This window comes from Prionailurus viverrinus, chromosome C2, assembly GCF_022837055.1.
Source record: "Prionailurus viverrinus isolate Anna chromosome C2, UM_Priviv_1.0, whole genome shotgun sequence".
Taxonomy (NCBI): Eukaryota; Metazoa; Chordata; class Mammalia; order Carnivora; family Felidae; genus Prionailurus; species Prionailurus viverrinus.
Window position 1 is genome coordinate 149,685,616 of NC_062569.1, and position 13,398 is coordinate 149,699,013.

The 13,398-nt window shown below is 45.1% G+C and overlaps 1 pseudogene; it reads right to left on the reverse strand.

The window, feature by feature from the left end:
• Positions 1-386: 386 nt before the first annotated feature.
• The window catches only part of LOC125174565 (uncharacterized), a 32,741-nt pseudogene continuing 19,729 nt past the window's right edge, over positions 387-13,398 (reverse strand).

Sequence of the window (13,398 nt, forward strand, 5' to 3'; positions counted from 1 at the left end):
TAATATTAGAAAGACATATGACTTTCTTGTCTATAGAAATAACAGATATTTTCCAACCAGGTTATATTTGTTACAAATGTATCAAAACACCGTGCATGCTCACCACGACCCTGAAATTACTGTCATTCAGCTCACGTGTAGGTCTTGTTATTTAATGACTTAATGAAAAAACATAATCGTTTCTATTTGCAATTAAAAAACCTGTTTTGATAGCTATTTTGCTATGAATTAAGGTTCCCTAGAGACACAGAATAGGATCCATATATATGACTTACTATATCAAGAGATTTGTTGTAAGGAATTGGCTCGTGCAAGTTTGGAGGTCAAGAAGTCCTGAGATCTGCATTCTGCGAGCTAGAGACCCAGGTGAAGTCCGTGTCTCCTTCCTAGTCCGGATCAAGCACATCAGCCAGGACAGTAACCCCCTTCTTTGCCTGTTCATTCAGAGTTATGAGGAGCCCAAAGTGGCAAAGCAGCAGTCTTCACTTCCAGATCAATAGAATCATTGTTTTGTCTCCTGGTGGACGCACTCTGCCCTTTGGAACTAAGACTACTAGGCCAGCAGAGCATAGAGTCGTGGGAACAGGAAACAAAAGTTTTGCTAGGGGGTCATTCGGGGTAGTAGTGAGTGGTAACACTCCTATGTCCACCCCTTGATTTCTGGACCCACGAAGCCTGGCTAAAGGAGAAACAGCACCATAGAGTGAATGCTGATTCCCATCATATCCAGCCTTCTGGAGAACCCTGCCCCAGGTCCGGGGGTATTCCCACATTGCCAACACTGTAGCTGAATCTTCAAAACGCCATTCCCCTGTTCTGTCAGGTCAGCTGATTCAGGATGCTTGGGGACATGGTCGGAACGCTAGCGAATTCCATGAGTGTGGGTCCATTGCTGTACTTCATTTGCTGTGAAGTGAGACCCTTGATGAGAGGCCATGCTGTGTGGAACACGGTGATGATGGGTCAGGCATCTGTAAGTTCATGGATGGCAGTTTGGGCATACTGTATGCAAGGTAGGTAAATCCCTATCCAGAGCAGAGCACTGTCCCCTCCATGATGGAAGTGATCTAATGCAATCAACCTGCCCTCAGGTAGCTGGCTGATCATCAGGGGCTCGGTGCTGGTCTCTGCTGCTGGTAGTTGGGTCACTCAGCAGAGGCTATAGCCATGTTGGCCTTGGTGAGTGGAAGGCCACGTTGCTGAGCCCATGCATAACCTCCATCTCTGCCGTCATGGCCCCTGTGCTCATGAGCCTGTTGGGCAATGATGGGGTGGTTTGGGTAGTCAACTGGTATTCACAGAACAGAAAATCCTCTCCACCTGATTATTAAAGTACCCCTCTGCTGAGATAATCTTTTGGTGAGCATTCACACAGGACCCAAATAGCTTCACATTTTTTTTGCCCATCAAAGGGGTCTATCTGCATATTTTTTCCCCAAATTTCCTTGTCACCAATTTTCCAATCATGTTCTTTCTAAGTCCCTGACCATCCTATCAAATAATTGGCCACAGCTCATGAAGCAGTGTATAATTACATATCTGGCCATTTCTAAACAAAGTACACAAGCAGGTGCATTGATCCAAGTTCTATCTACTGGGAGGATTTCCCTTCACTGTTGTCCTTCAGAGATATCCCAGAGGGGCTGAGTGTGCAGATGTCCACTTTCAGGTGGTGCCTGGGTCTCATGGAGACACGTTGGAAAGTGAGGCACAAGTCTTCTCTTCCTCTGTCAACTGATTGTAGGGAATTCTTCACGAAGCTGCAGGCACAGGCTGGGAGACAGAAGGTAGCATCGCAGGAATGGGGACCACGGACATTTATGCCACTTCTTTGTGTAACTTGTACCTTCAAGGCCACTCAGGCAAGCCCGATTGTATCACTTCCAGTTGATGACAGAGTGTTGCTGTGCACACCCAACTTTATGGCTTGATGGGTCAGGAAATGCCTGGTTCATGATGGGAGTTCAGGTCACATGGTAACTCGGTGGCCTGTGGTTAAGCATTTAATTTCTACTAAGGCCCAGTAGCAGGCCAAGCATTGTTTCTCAAATGAATAGTTATCTCCATAGGGCTGCTTCAGTATCCTAAGGCACTGCAATTCACCCACAGACTCCAAACAGCATTTGTCTCTGCCCCGGATACTCCAATCACCGTTGGATCTGCCGGGCTCTATGGCCCAAGTGGCAGAGCAGCTCGGACCTGTTGCAGAGCTTTCTCTTCTTCTGGGCCCCACTCGAAACTAGCAGCTTTTTGGGTCACTTGGTAAACAGGCTGGAGTAGCCCACCCAAATAAAGAATATGTTGCCTCCCATATCCTAGGAGGCCCACTAGGCATTAGGCCTCCTTTTAGTTGTAGGAGGACCCAGCTGCAACAACTTATCCTTCACCCTAGAAGGGGTGGCTCGACAGGTTCCATACCACTAGATGTGTAAACATCCCGCTGAGGTAGAAGGCTCTGGATTTTTTGTTGGATTTCTGTCCCACCCACTGGCATGCAAATATCTTACCAATAAGTCTAGAGTAGCTGCTACTTCTTGCTCACTGGGTCTGATCAGCACAATGTCATCAACATAATGGACTAGTGTCATCCTTCATGGAAGGGAAAAGCAATCAAACGAAATTGTGACGTAGTGCTGTAGCATTGATAGACTCTGGGAGTAGGACCGTGAAGGTGGATTGCTGACCTTGCCCACTGAAAGCAGAGTGCTTCTGGTGATCTTTAGCACCACCTTTTGAGAAAAAAGCATTTTCCAGATCAAAGGGTACATACCAGTTACCACAATGTATATTAATTTTCTCAGTCAATGAAGCCACATCTGGTACAGCAGCTGCAATGGGACTCACCACCTGATTAAGCTCATGATGCTCTGCTGTCGTTGCCCAAGATCCACCTGCCTTCTGCACAGGACAAATAGCAGAGTTGAATGGGGATGTTGTGGGAATCACCATCCCCGCATCTTTCAAGTCCTTTATGGTGGCATTAACCTCTGTAATCCTTCCAGGAATCTAGTATTGGTTATCCTGAAAATCAAAGAGCCCACTGGAGACTTCTTGGTGTCCTTCTAAAGATAGTTTATCAAAGCGTAGTTTATCCAGGAAGAAGTGGAGGAAAACCAAGTTTTCTGCATCTCGGAAGTTCTTCCATGGCTAAGAATTTTATAAACTGGGTTAGGACAAAATGCTGCTTTATCTTTATTAACTGTTAACTCAGATGTATTTTCTTCAATCACAAATATAGAAAATCCGTGGGAGAAGTATTACAAAGCACTTGTGACTTTCTTACCAATATAAATCATAGATATTTTCAAACCACATTATAGTTGTTGCACGTGTATCAAAATATTGTTGATCATCTCAGCAGTTTTGATATTTTGATATTTAATGAGTTAATAAGGAAGCATAATTGTTAGAAGCTACAACTGTTTAAAAAAACTGTTTTGATAAAAAAACCAAAAACCTATTTTGATAAATATATGCCAGTATAATTGCATTTAACAGAACAGAGCTATACTGGTACAAAACTGGATGTCTTGTGTCTCTGATCACCATCATAGCTTATTTTGGTATGGGGCCATATCTGTATTTTCTATCTGACTAGACAATCGCTAATAATCTTCCTTGACACTGATAATACTATTTTATTTTTGTTGTTCCTCTTCCTCAGTTATTTCACAAATTATTTTGGACCTGAGGTGTAAGATGTCTATGACAATGTATGCCATCTTATTTCTACTCCCCCAATGTTCTACTGAATTTAGTTCTATTGCAAGAATGATACCCTGTGTTGCTGCATTCCAATCATGAGCTTTATAAAAATCCCAGAGTTTTAGGCATAGCAGAATAAGGGAGAGTTTTCCATCAGAGATAATCACAGAAGGTATTTATTCATCGTTCCTTCAACTAATGTTTTCCAGAGACTATATTGAATATCAGGAATGTACCAGATTATTTAGGGCTTCAAGAATGGATGTGACATGGTTACAATAGTACAAGAGCTTAATCGAGCAGGGGAGTTAGACATGTAAAAGGTCCCAGGGACAGAGAACATGGATCAGGGGACGCACAAGAGAATATAGTTGTCAAAGTAGAGAAGGGGTAAAGGAAAAGAATTGGTTGACGGTGGAGCCATTACAATCAGAGGAATCAAAACAGGTAAAGGAACATATGTCTTGGGGGTTAACTGATGTCTGTGGGGCTGGAATAAACACTATCTGGGTAGGAAAGTGGGAGAAGTTCCTGCCAGAAAGATAGCATAGCATGGAGACTGGACTTGGGATTTCTCAACAGGTAATGGAAAGCCATTAATAACTTTTAAGCAGGGGAATAGCATGATCAGACACAAGCATTAGAAAGATGATTCAGGAGATGACACATTGAAGGCAGACAGGAAATCAAAAAGATCCTGTGACCTCTCTGAGTTTGGAGAAAAAGAGAAAAGAAAGAATCAAAGGTGCCTTTCAACTTTCTTGCTTAGGTGAGAGGTTTGGTGGTGACATCCTTAATTGGAGAAGGTCATGTTAGAGGCAGAAAGTAAAGGTCTGGAGCTCAAGGGAGATATTGAGTCTGGGAAAATAAATGTATGAGTCATCCACATGGAAGTGATAGTTAAAGCTATGGGAATAAACGCATTTTCCTAGGAGAGTGTCTAGACTTGAGATGTGAGGATCTTTGAGGACACAACCCGGGGGAACAGTAACGTGTAAGGGTGGAGTCAGGAAAGATGAGTCAGTGAGGAAAACTAAGGGAGACAAGTCAGACTACCCTTCAGAGAATCCAGAAGCACCATCAGAGGAAAACTGAGGGTGGGGGCAGAGGGGGGCAGCGGTGGTGATTTTCAATGAGAATTTCAAAACTAGTTATAGAGGCTGAGGTCCAAGATGACTATCCTGGAGGTGAAGTGAAATTGTCCACACGAGGATGACATCTAGGGGGTGCATTAGTCTGCTGGGCTCACAGCAGAATACCAAAGACCGGGGTGGGAGGCTTCAACAACAGAAATTTCTTTCCTCACGGTTCTGGAGGCTGGAAGTCTGGAGATCTAGGTGCCATCAGGTCTGGTTTCTCGTGAGGTTTCTTCATGGTTTATGGATGGCCACCTTCTAACTGTGTCTTCACAGGGCCTTTCTCTGTGTATGCACACCCTTGGTGTCTCCTCATGCTCTTAAAAAGGTATCATTCCTACTGGAACAGGCCCCCATCCTTATGACCTCACTTAACCTTAATTACCTCCTTAAAGGCCTTACCTCCTAGCACAGTCACACTAGAAGGTAAGAGCTTCAACATATGAATGGCGGTGGGGCACAATTCGGTCCGTGGCAGGAGCTGTGATGGGAAAAAGTGATAGGAAATGGAGTTGCCAAGACCCAGGACTCCAGAGGCGGGGAGTGAATCAGTTTCTCTAAGAGGATGTATAAATGGAGTAATGCACCTCGTAAGAGGAGTAGGTGGACGAGAAGACCCATCACTGACGCTCAAAGGCTTGTGGACCAGGGTAAGATGGCATCTGCATTTTCTCCACAGTGGATTGGCGGTGTGAAGAAAGTGACCTTCCGGGATGAAGGTCTGTTATCTGTTGTTTTCTAGTGGTCCCGCCAGTGGGTGCTCCTCGAGGCTGTGGGATAGTCAGAACCAGAGAGGGGACATCTGCCCAAGGTACAGTGTGTGAATCCACTTGGTCAACCCACAGCCTTAGCTTTGTATCAGTGACCTGAACCCTCCGCCATCTGATGAACAGTCTCATCTGTTTCCAGATGCCTTTCCCATCAGGACCTACATTTGGTCACAGCCCCTGCTGACTCAGCAATGTTGGAGTTGGTACTAGACATCAGAGAAGGGTCATTTTATTGCCACGGTCGGTTGCCCAGGGACACACATGAAGTTGTGACTCTCTGTGTAAGCTAGATCTTCCGTAGAGGCCCACACTTCCGGGCCTGCCGTTACCCTTGCTGCCCACCTTCCAGAGTGTTCCCTCTGAAATGTAAATTATACTGCAGATCTCTTCCGCTAAACCTCTCCAGCAGATCTCCATCACACTTATAATAAAATCAGGGTAGGGGCACCCAGGTGGCTCAGTCAGTTAAACGTCCGGTTTGATTTCGGTTCAGGTCATGATCTCACGGTTTGTGAGATCAAACTCTGCGTTTGGCTCTTTGCCAATAGTGTGGAGCCTGCTTGGAATTTTCTCTCTCTCTCTGTCCCTCTCCCCACTCAATGCTCTCTCTCTCTCTCTCTAAGTAAATAAATAAGCTTAAACAACAACAACAAAACCTCCAGGGTCATTGCCACCACCTCTTCTCGCCATGACCTATGGGAGTGATTCTGCCTTCCTCCCTCGGCCACCATGGGACATTTGGTGATGTCTGGAGACTTCTGGGGTTGCCCCAACTTATGGAGGTGCTAATGACATCTGGCGGATAAAGGCCAGGGATGCTGCTAAATGTCTTACAATGCACAGGACTTGGACCCACCTCCCGCTACAATGACAAAAAACTATCTAGTCCTAAATGTCCATAGTGCTGAGGTGAGACACCCTGCCCTACAGCGTGCTTGTGCTCTGGCTTGCCCACCCTGCCCACCTTCTCTGGTATTCCTCCTGGTCCGTCTTGATTTTCTCAGACACATCAGTGCTACCTGAGGACACGTGCCTTCACTGCTCCCACTGGTACGGCCCCTAAATGTCTCCAGAACTTGCTCCTTCCTAAGGCTTTCTCGGATCCTACCGACTAGCTCCTTCCCTCAGACCACTCCCTCCCCTTTCTTCTAAGCCTGCTTATCACCTGCAATTATAGAGCTTAATGGGCTCTTTTCATCTGTCTTCCGTGCCAGGAGGTGACCTCCAAGGTAGCACAGGCCTGGTCCTGTTCACTGCGGTGTATCCCATCTCCAAAGGCCCAGCATACAGTTGGACCTCAATAGCCAGCTGCCAAAGAAGCCAAGGAGGGCAGAAAAGTTGCTGTTGGAGGTGGAGAAGGTTCCTGGGGTGCAGTGATGTGTGATCCCTTTGCTCTCTCAATACTCATCTGGTGAAAATTCTTCAATTATTATTATTTTTTTAATTTTGGGGGGGGAGAGAGAGAGAGAGAGAGGGAGGGAGAGAAAGGGAATGAGCACGAATGGGGGAGGGGAAGAGAGAGAGGGAGACAGAATCCCAAGCAGGCTTTGCGTTGTCAGATGGCTGACCGACTGAGGTCAAGAGTCGGATGCTTAACTGACTGAGCCACCCAGGTGCCCGAAAACTCTTCAGTTAGATTCTGAAGTCACCTGGCTCTACACGTACTTAACAGCCAACATAATGAGAGATCCAACGAGGAAGCCACTGGATCCAAAGAGTTACAAGTCATGGCGGCAAATGGCAGGCGTCTTAGATGCATCTGCTTTGGTGAAATGGCTGTTACTTCACTCAGCTCTCATTCTGGACTTTAGGCTTTTACAGCAATAGGCTGAGCAGCACGGCCAGCAACCTCAAACACTAAATTCAAGTGCAGTTTTCAACACTGTTCACAATGTATTAGATAAACCACATATACGCGCCTATGAGTATGTGCAAATGTTCACAGGCTTATCATCATATAGAGGTGTGGGTTCTCTTACCACGGGCCAACCACTGTTTCAGTCAAATTATTTTGATTAAAACATAAATGCAACTGAAGTCAAGGCAAGTCTCTGCAGATTGAGAGCTGGGCAGAGGACAGCCAGCCAGAAATGGCTCCAAATGTTCTACGACAGCTGAACGTTCCCAGAGAAGGTTGGGGTTCACTTTAATTCATTTATAGTAGAGACATTTTAGAACATCGTGTGAACTCTTCTTCTATTAAATAATTTCAGAACCCACTCATCTTCAGGATTCTTGATTTGCTGTCAACAACAATTTTCTTTTGCCTTTTTTCTTCTTTCTTTCTTTCTTTCTTTGATGAGAGCTCTCCCTAGGGAAAAAGTAAAAACAGCTTTTCCTGGAAGAGCTCATGCTGCCCTCATTTACCTTTTGCATAACAAAAGCCCAGACTATAATTCTGAATGGCTGTTTTGTGTAGTTGAACCAGGTGTTGAGCTTGGAGAGACCCAACATTAGAAGTCAGAGAAATGCCAATTTGCTCTGTTTCAAAACACTTTGTTTCAATCACTGCCAAAGCCTCGGGGCAAAATGCTATAATCTATTTTCAGTTCCAGCTTTTCAGTTGGCTTGGGCTTATTTTTTAATTTTTTTTTTAACTTTATCAACATGCCCAAGTGACAATATCACTTATTAACCGTATTGATCTGAAAAGACTTTTATTAACTACAAAACGTATTCGTTATTCGGAGTTGGTTCTAGTTACTGCTTGGCAAGAAAACATCGAAGTCCTGAGGGATGAGAACTGATTTATAAATAAATAGTGAACATACTGGTTAAAATACATCGGTGATCTACCTGTTTATAGGTTAAATAATACAAAGTCAAATTGAGAAAGGCACTGCCACCCTATTTAAAGGATACTGGCATACCGGATAAGGGCATATTTTCAATTTAGAGAGTTTGAGAGACATACATTCTGTCATTGCTGGAGGTATGTTACACTGGGTAGATGCAGAGCTTTATTGTCTTAGCAGCACTGCATTGGCAAAAAATGGTGTGAAAGAAAAGGCAGCAAAGACATTGCAAGCTACCAAAGACACCCCTAGATGAATGCATAAGACTCATTCACTCAACAAATATTTTCTGGGCACTGACAATGGGTTGGGTATTATTCTACATGCTGGGTTTGCAAAGTAACCATATATATTTGTGTTAACATAGTATTAAGCACCTGGGTCTCTGAGCCGGGAGTTTTCTCTGATGCTTCATCAATATCTGGGCAAGCTGAGATATTACAGAACTGTGCGTGTTCTCTCCAAAGGCGGAAGCTAGAGACCTGAGATGCTTATGCAACACAAGGGAACCGGACTTTCAGGCAAAGGCATGGAATCCAATTCTGAAATTGACAAACTGACACAGGCAAATGGTTTTCGGTCTTTGACTCTCAGGATCCTCCTTTATAAAATAATCCGATCTCATCAGGTTGGTATCCTGGGTAAAATGAGCTAGTGTATGTGCAGTGCGGTGGGAATGGAAAATGGTAGAGCTGTGGTGGGAAACGATTTGGCGGTCCCTCAAAAAGTTAAAATTACCACATGAGTCAGTAATTCCACTCCTCCGTGTATACCAAAAAATTAGAAACTGGTACTCAAACAAATACACGTAAATGCAAGTTCATAGCGGCATTATTCATAATAGTCAAAAGCTGGAAAGAGCCCAAATATTCATCAACTGACGGATGGACAAAGAGGTTGTGGTACAGACAGACCATGGAAGATTATCTAGCCAAAAAAAAAAAAAAAGGAATAAAGTCCTGATACATGTTACAACATGGAGGTGCCTCAAATACATGACGTTAAGTGAAAGAGGCCAAACACAAAAGGTCACGCGTTGTCTGATTCCGTTTATATAAATATCTAGAGTAGGTCAGTCCACAGAAAACAGAAAGCTGGTTAGTGGTTGCCAGGGGCTATTTGGAGAAGAAAGGGAGAAGAAACGCTTAGTTTGGGGGCGGGGTGATGAAAAGGTTCTGCAACTAGATATTAGCGGTAGCTGCACACACTGTAAATGTGCTAAATGCCACTGAAATGTTCTCTTCTAAAGTATTACGTTTTACGCTTGTGAATTTCACCTCAAAACAAACAGGAGACAGTGTGTATGGAAATACTCTGTACCCATTTTAGTGACCTACCCACGGTTACCGAGCTGGTTGGAAATGTATGGGTAAAGGCTATGCACGAACTCAGGTGGGGAAGTCTGAAACTTATACTGGATTTTCTTCCTAGAGGGAAAACTTTTCTCTGAAGGGATCCCTCCCCCTCAATTTCCCCTCCTGTCTCATTGGCCAGAATCCGGTCACATGCCCATTCTTAAACCAATCATGGCAGGAGGAGGGGGTATATCCTGAGGCCAATCAAGCCTCTTGGAGCTGGGGATGGGGGCTGGGTCGGCTTCCCCTGAGACCACGGCTGTGTGTGTGTGTGTGTGTGTGTGTGTGTGCGCGCGCGCGTGCACTCCCACTGCGCGTGCTTGTGTGAATGTTGCAGGAGAGCCAGGGTTCCGTAGCACTAGATAGGGGCACAAGGACTCCAACTAAGCAACCCTCAGAAGCCCCTCTGTTAGAAAACCTGGCATCGTGGTCAAGATGGATGAGTTCATACTTGCGCCTGGACACACGCTTCCCCACCGAGATTCAGAAATTTATCCTTTGCAGATCTAAAGGACAATCAGGAAGGAGGTAACAACCCGCCACAACATATCGCCCTATAAGTCTGTAAAATGCAGCGACCGCTTTCAGAAGCCCCCACCTCTGGAGACAGGCTTCTGGGAGCCCTTCTAGTAAACGGGGACTTAGGGAGACTGGTAGGTGAATGGGGCCCTTGCAGAGAAAGACCTGGATGCATGGCTTGGCTCACCACTTCTACCATGGAGGTCACCCTGAGAAAGTCTGGGTTTAGCCAGGAAAAACCGAAGCCTCCTTGAGCTTCAGATTTATCATCTGTTGAAAGATATTGAAAGAATTACACTGGAGGGTGAAAAACGCTTTCTAATTTATGGTAGGTACAGAGAACATTGACTAAATTCCCTTGACAGGTCAGATGGACATGACTTACACGTGGATTCTCACTTTATAGTATTGTCATGTCGTATGTCTTAATATGTTGAAGCCTTGGGAACAGTTGAATATTGAATGAATGAATGAATGAGTGAGTGAATGAATGCCTCCATATCCAATATAAGTGGAAGCAGAGGTTCTGATTGGCCAGAGAGCTCCTCAAAATACTCCAAATGTAGCAACCATCAGTGATTCCCAACCCCGCCCAATCAACACTCTGCCTTCCTTAGAAATCCCTAACTGGGGTGCCTGGGTGTCTCAGTCAGTTGTGAATCAGACTTTGACTGGGGTCATGATCTCATGACCCACATTGGGCTTGCTGCTTTCAGCCTGTCACTGCAGAGCCTGCTTCAGGTCCTCTGTCCCCATCTCTGTCTGCCCCACCCTGCTTACACTCTCTCTCAAAAAATAAATAAAACATAAAAAAAAAAAAATCCTAGCACGTACACCTTAGGCCTGGCTTAAAACCACACTCTCTAGGATAGTCATCTCTTATCGTCAGGCCTGGGTACACAATTTTTGGAACCTGGCACAAAATCAAGGCCCCCTGTTTAAAAATTATGAAGATTTTCAGGACCCCAACAGGAGAACAGTAACCCAAAAGTGGGGCCCCTTCTAAGCACAAAACCTTGTTTGACTGCCCGGTCACACATTCATGAACTCAGTCTTGATTATAACTTACATATTCTTTAGCCCAGCATACAAGGCCCTTCAGGATGTGACTCTCTAGTTTCGATCCTGGGTTTCCCAGGGTTCCAATTAGCATTTGTCACATGGCACTTAAGTCACACTTTTTCCACCTTGGTCTCTTCCCACAAGAAGGTGAGCTCCATGAGTTCAGGGGATGTGTCTTATCTCCTTCTATACCTCCAGCTCTTAGCCTGGCATCTAGCAAGATGTGATCAGAAAAATGGCCATGTGACTAGTGGGCAGCAATCCGAACCATTCATTCTCAGCTGCCACTCTAGGTGGGGCCTCTGAATCTTACCAAGTGTCTGTTCAGGTTTTGGCTTTGACTTCTGACTTCGCCCCTGGTTGCTATGGGGCTGTCTTTTCTGGGACAGATAATACCAAAGTCTGCTCTCTTTCCTTTGGGTTTTAGTAAAAAAAAAAAAAAAAAAAAAAAAATGGTGCTGGCTCTCAGGTCTTTGCTCGTCATTCATATTCTCGTTGTGGGGTGATGTAGGTGAAGCTCTTCTAAAGTAGATCCCAAGACAAAGATTTGGGCCAGGTATTCTACTTATACTGGGAAGAGTGGGGAAGTAAGAAAGTGAAAGATGGAAGGCTATGAAGAAATACCTGAATTAGTAGGTTCTGTTACCTGAAAATTGGGCCCAGACTGCTCAGGACCTTTTGAAAAGTTGTGTTGAGCCGGACTCCGAGTGATCCCACCAGGGGTGAAGGAGAGCCCTTCCAGAACTATTTTTGCACAAGTGCTGCCTCTCCTTGACTGAGAGGTACTCTGGAATCTTTCTGGCACTTGTAGCCTGGTGTGTATGTGGGGGTGTGTGCCCGCAGTCACAGAATGTCATTAGCCAGGAGACGAAGGAGGCCATCATCATGGTGGCATGTAGCCCTTGGAATAAAGTGAGGGGAAGTGGGTGGAGCACTGATGATGTCTGATACACGGAGGAACAGTGGCGAACAGTCCTTGACAGAAATGTTTCGAGATGATCATGAACTCCAGCTAGGGCATCAGTGGCAGAAACTATGGCAGCTGGTTTCTTAGGGCTGCTATAGCAAAGTACCGAAAAGAAATAATAAATAATATATTCTTCCACAGCTCTGGAGTCCAGAGATCCAACATCCGGCTGGTCAGTAGGGCCATGCTACCTCCAAAGCCTCTAGAGAAGGATCTGTTCCAGGTCTCTCAACTTGTTCCTTGGCTTATCGTCTCCCTCTGTATCTTCACATCACCTTCCCTCCACGTTTATCTGTCGGCATCCAAATTTCCCCTCTTTATAAGAACATCAGTCATATTGGATTAGGGCCCACCCTAATGACCTAATTTTAACTTGATTACCTCTGTGAAGACCTGATCTCCAAATGAGGTCACATTCTGAGGTGGTGGCAGTCAGGCCTTCCACCTACCTTTTTTAGGGGAACATAGTTCAACCCATAACATAAGCAAATGAAAGAAACCACCCCCGCGTCCCGCTCTGCGTCCCTAAGTGGGCAACACCTAACAAGGAAATGTGTCCCTTGCCTACCTAGATGTTTTAGATCAGCTCCCCAAAACAACAGCTGCTGCACCTTCCCACGTCACTCGCTCACACGAAAGAGAAAAGTGGGCCAAACTCTTTCAAGCAGGAGGACAGGCTATCGCCAAAGTTATACGCATCTGTGAATGTACACGAAAGCCAGTGTGGCTTGCAAAAACCATCGCATAATTCTGTCCAAGGGGAAGATTAATTGGAAGCTCGCTTAGGTTAAGATGGTCTGCTGTGGGAGGTATGTGGCAAACCAGGAGAAAATCCACAGGGGGATCTTTGTAAAAATGAAAATAATTAAAGGCTTCAAAAATAGGACCCAGGGAAAAAGCTAAAAGGAATTTGATAATTTGGTCTACAGAAAAAGCAGACTGAGGTGTGGCTTCCCAGTTCCCCCGCATTTGAAAGGTGGCCAAGGGCACTCCTATTTCTGCTGAGAAGAGACTGATGGGAAAAGGGCTTAAACTGAAGGGGGAGATTTGGGCTGGATAAACTGAAGAATGTTCCAGAATTAATCTACC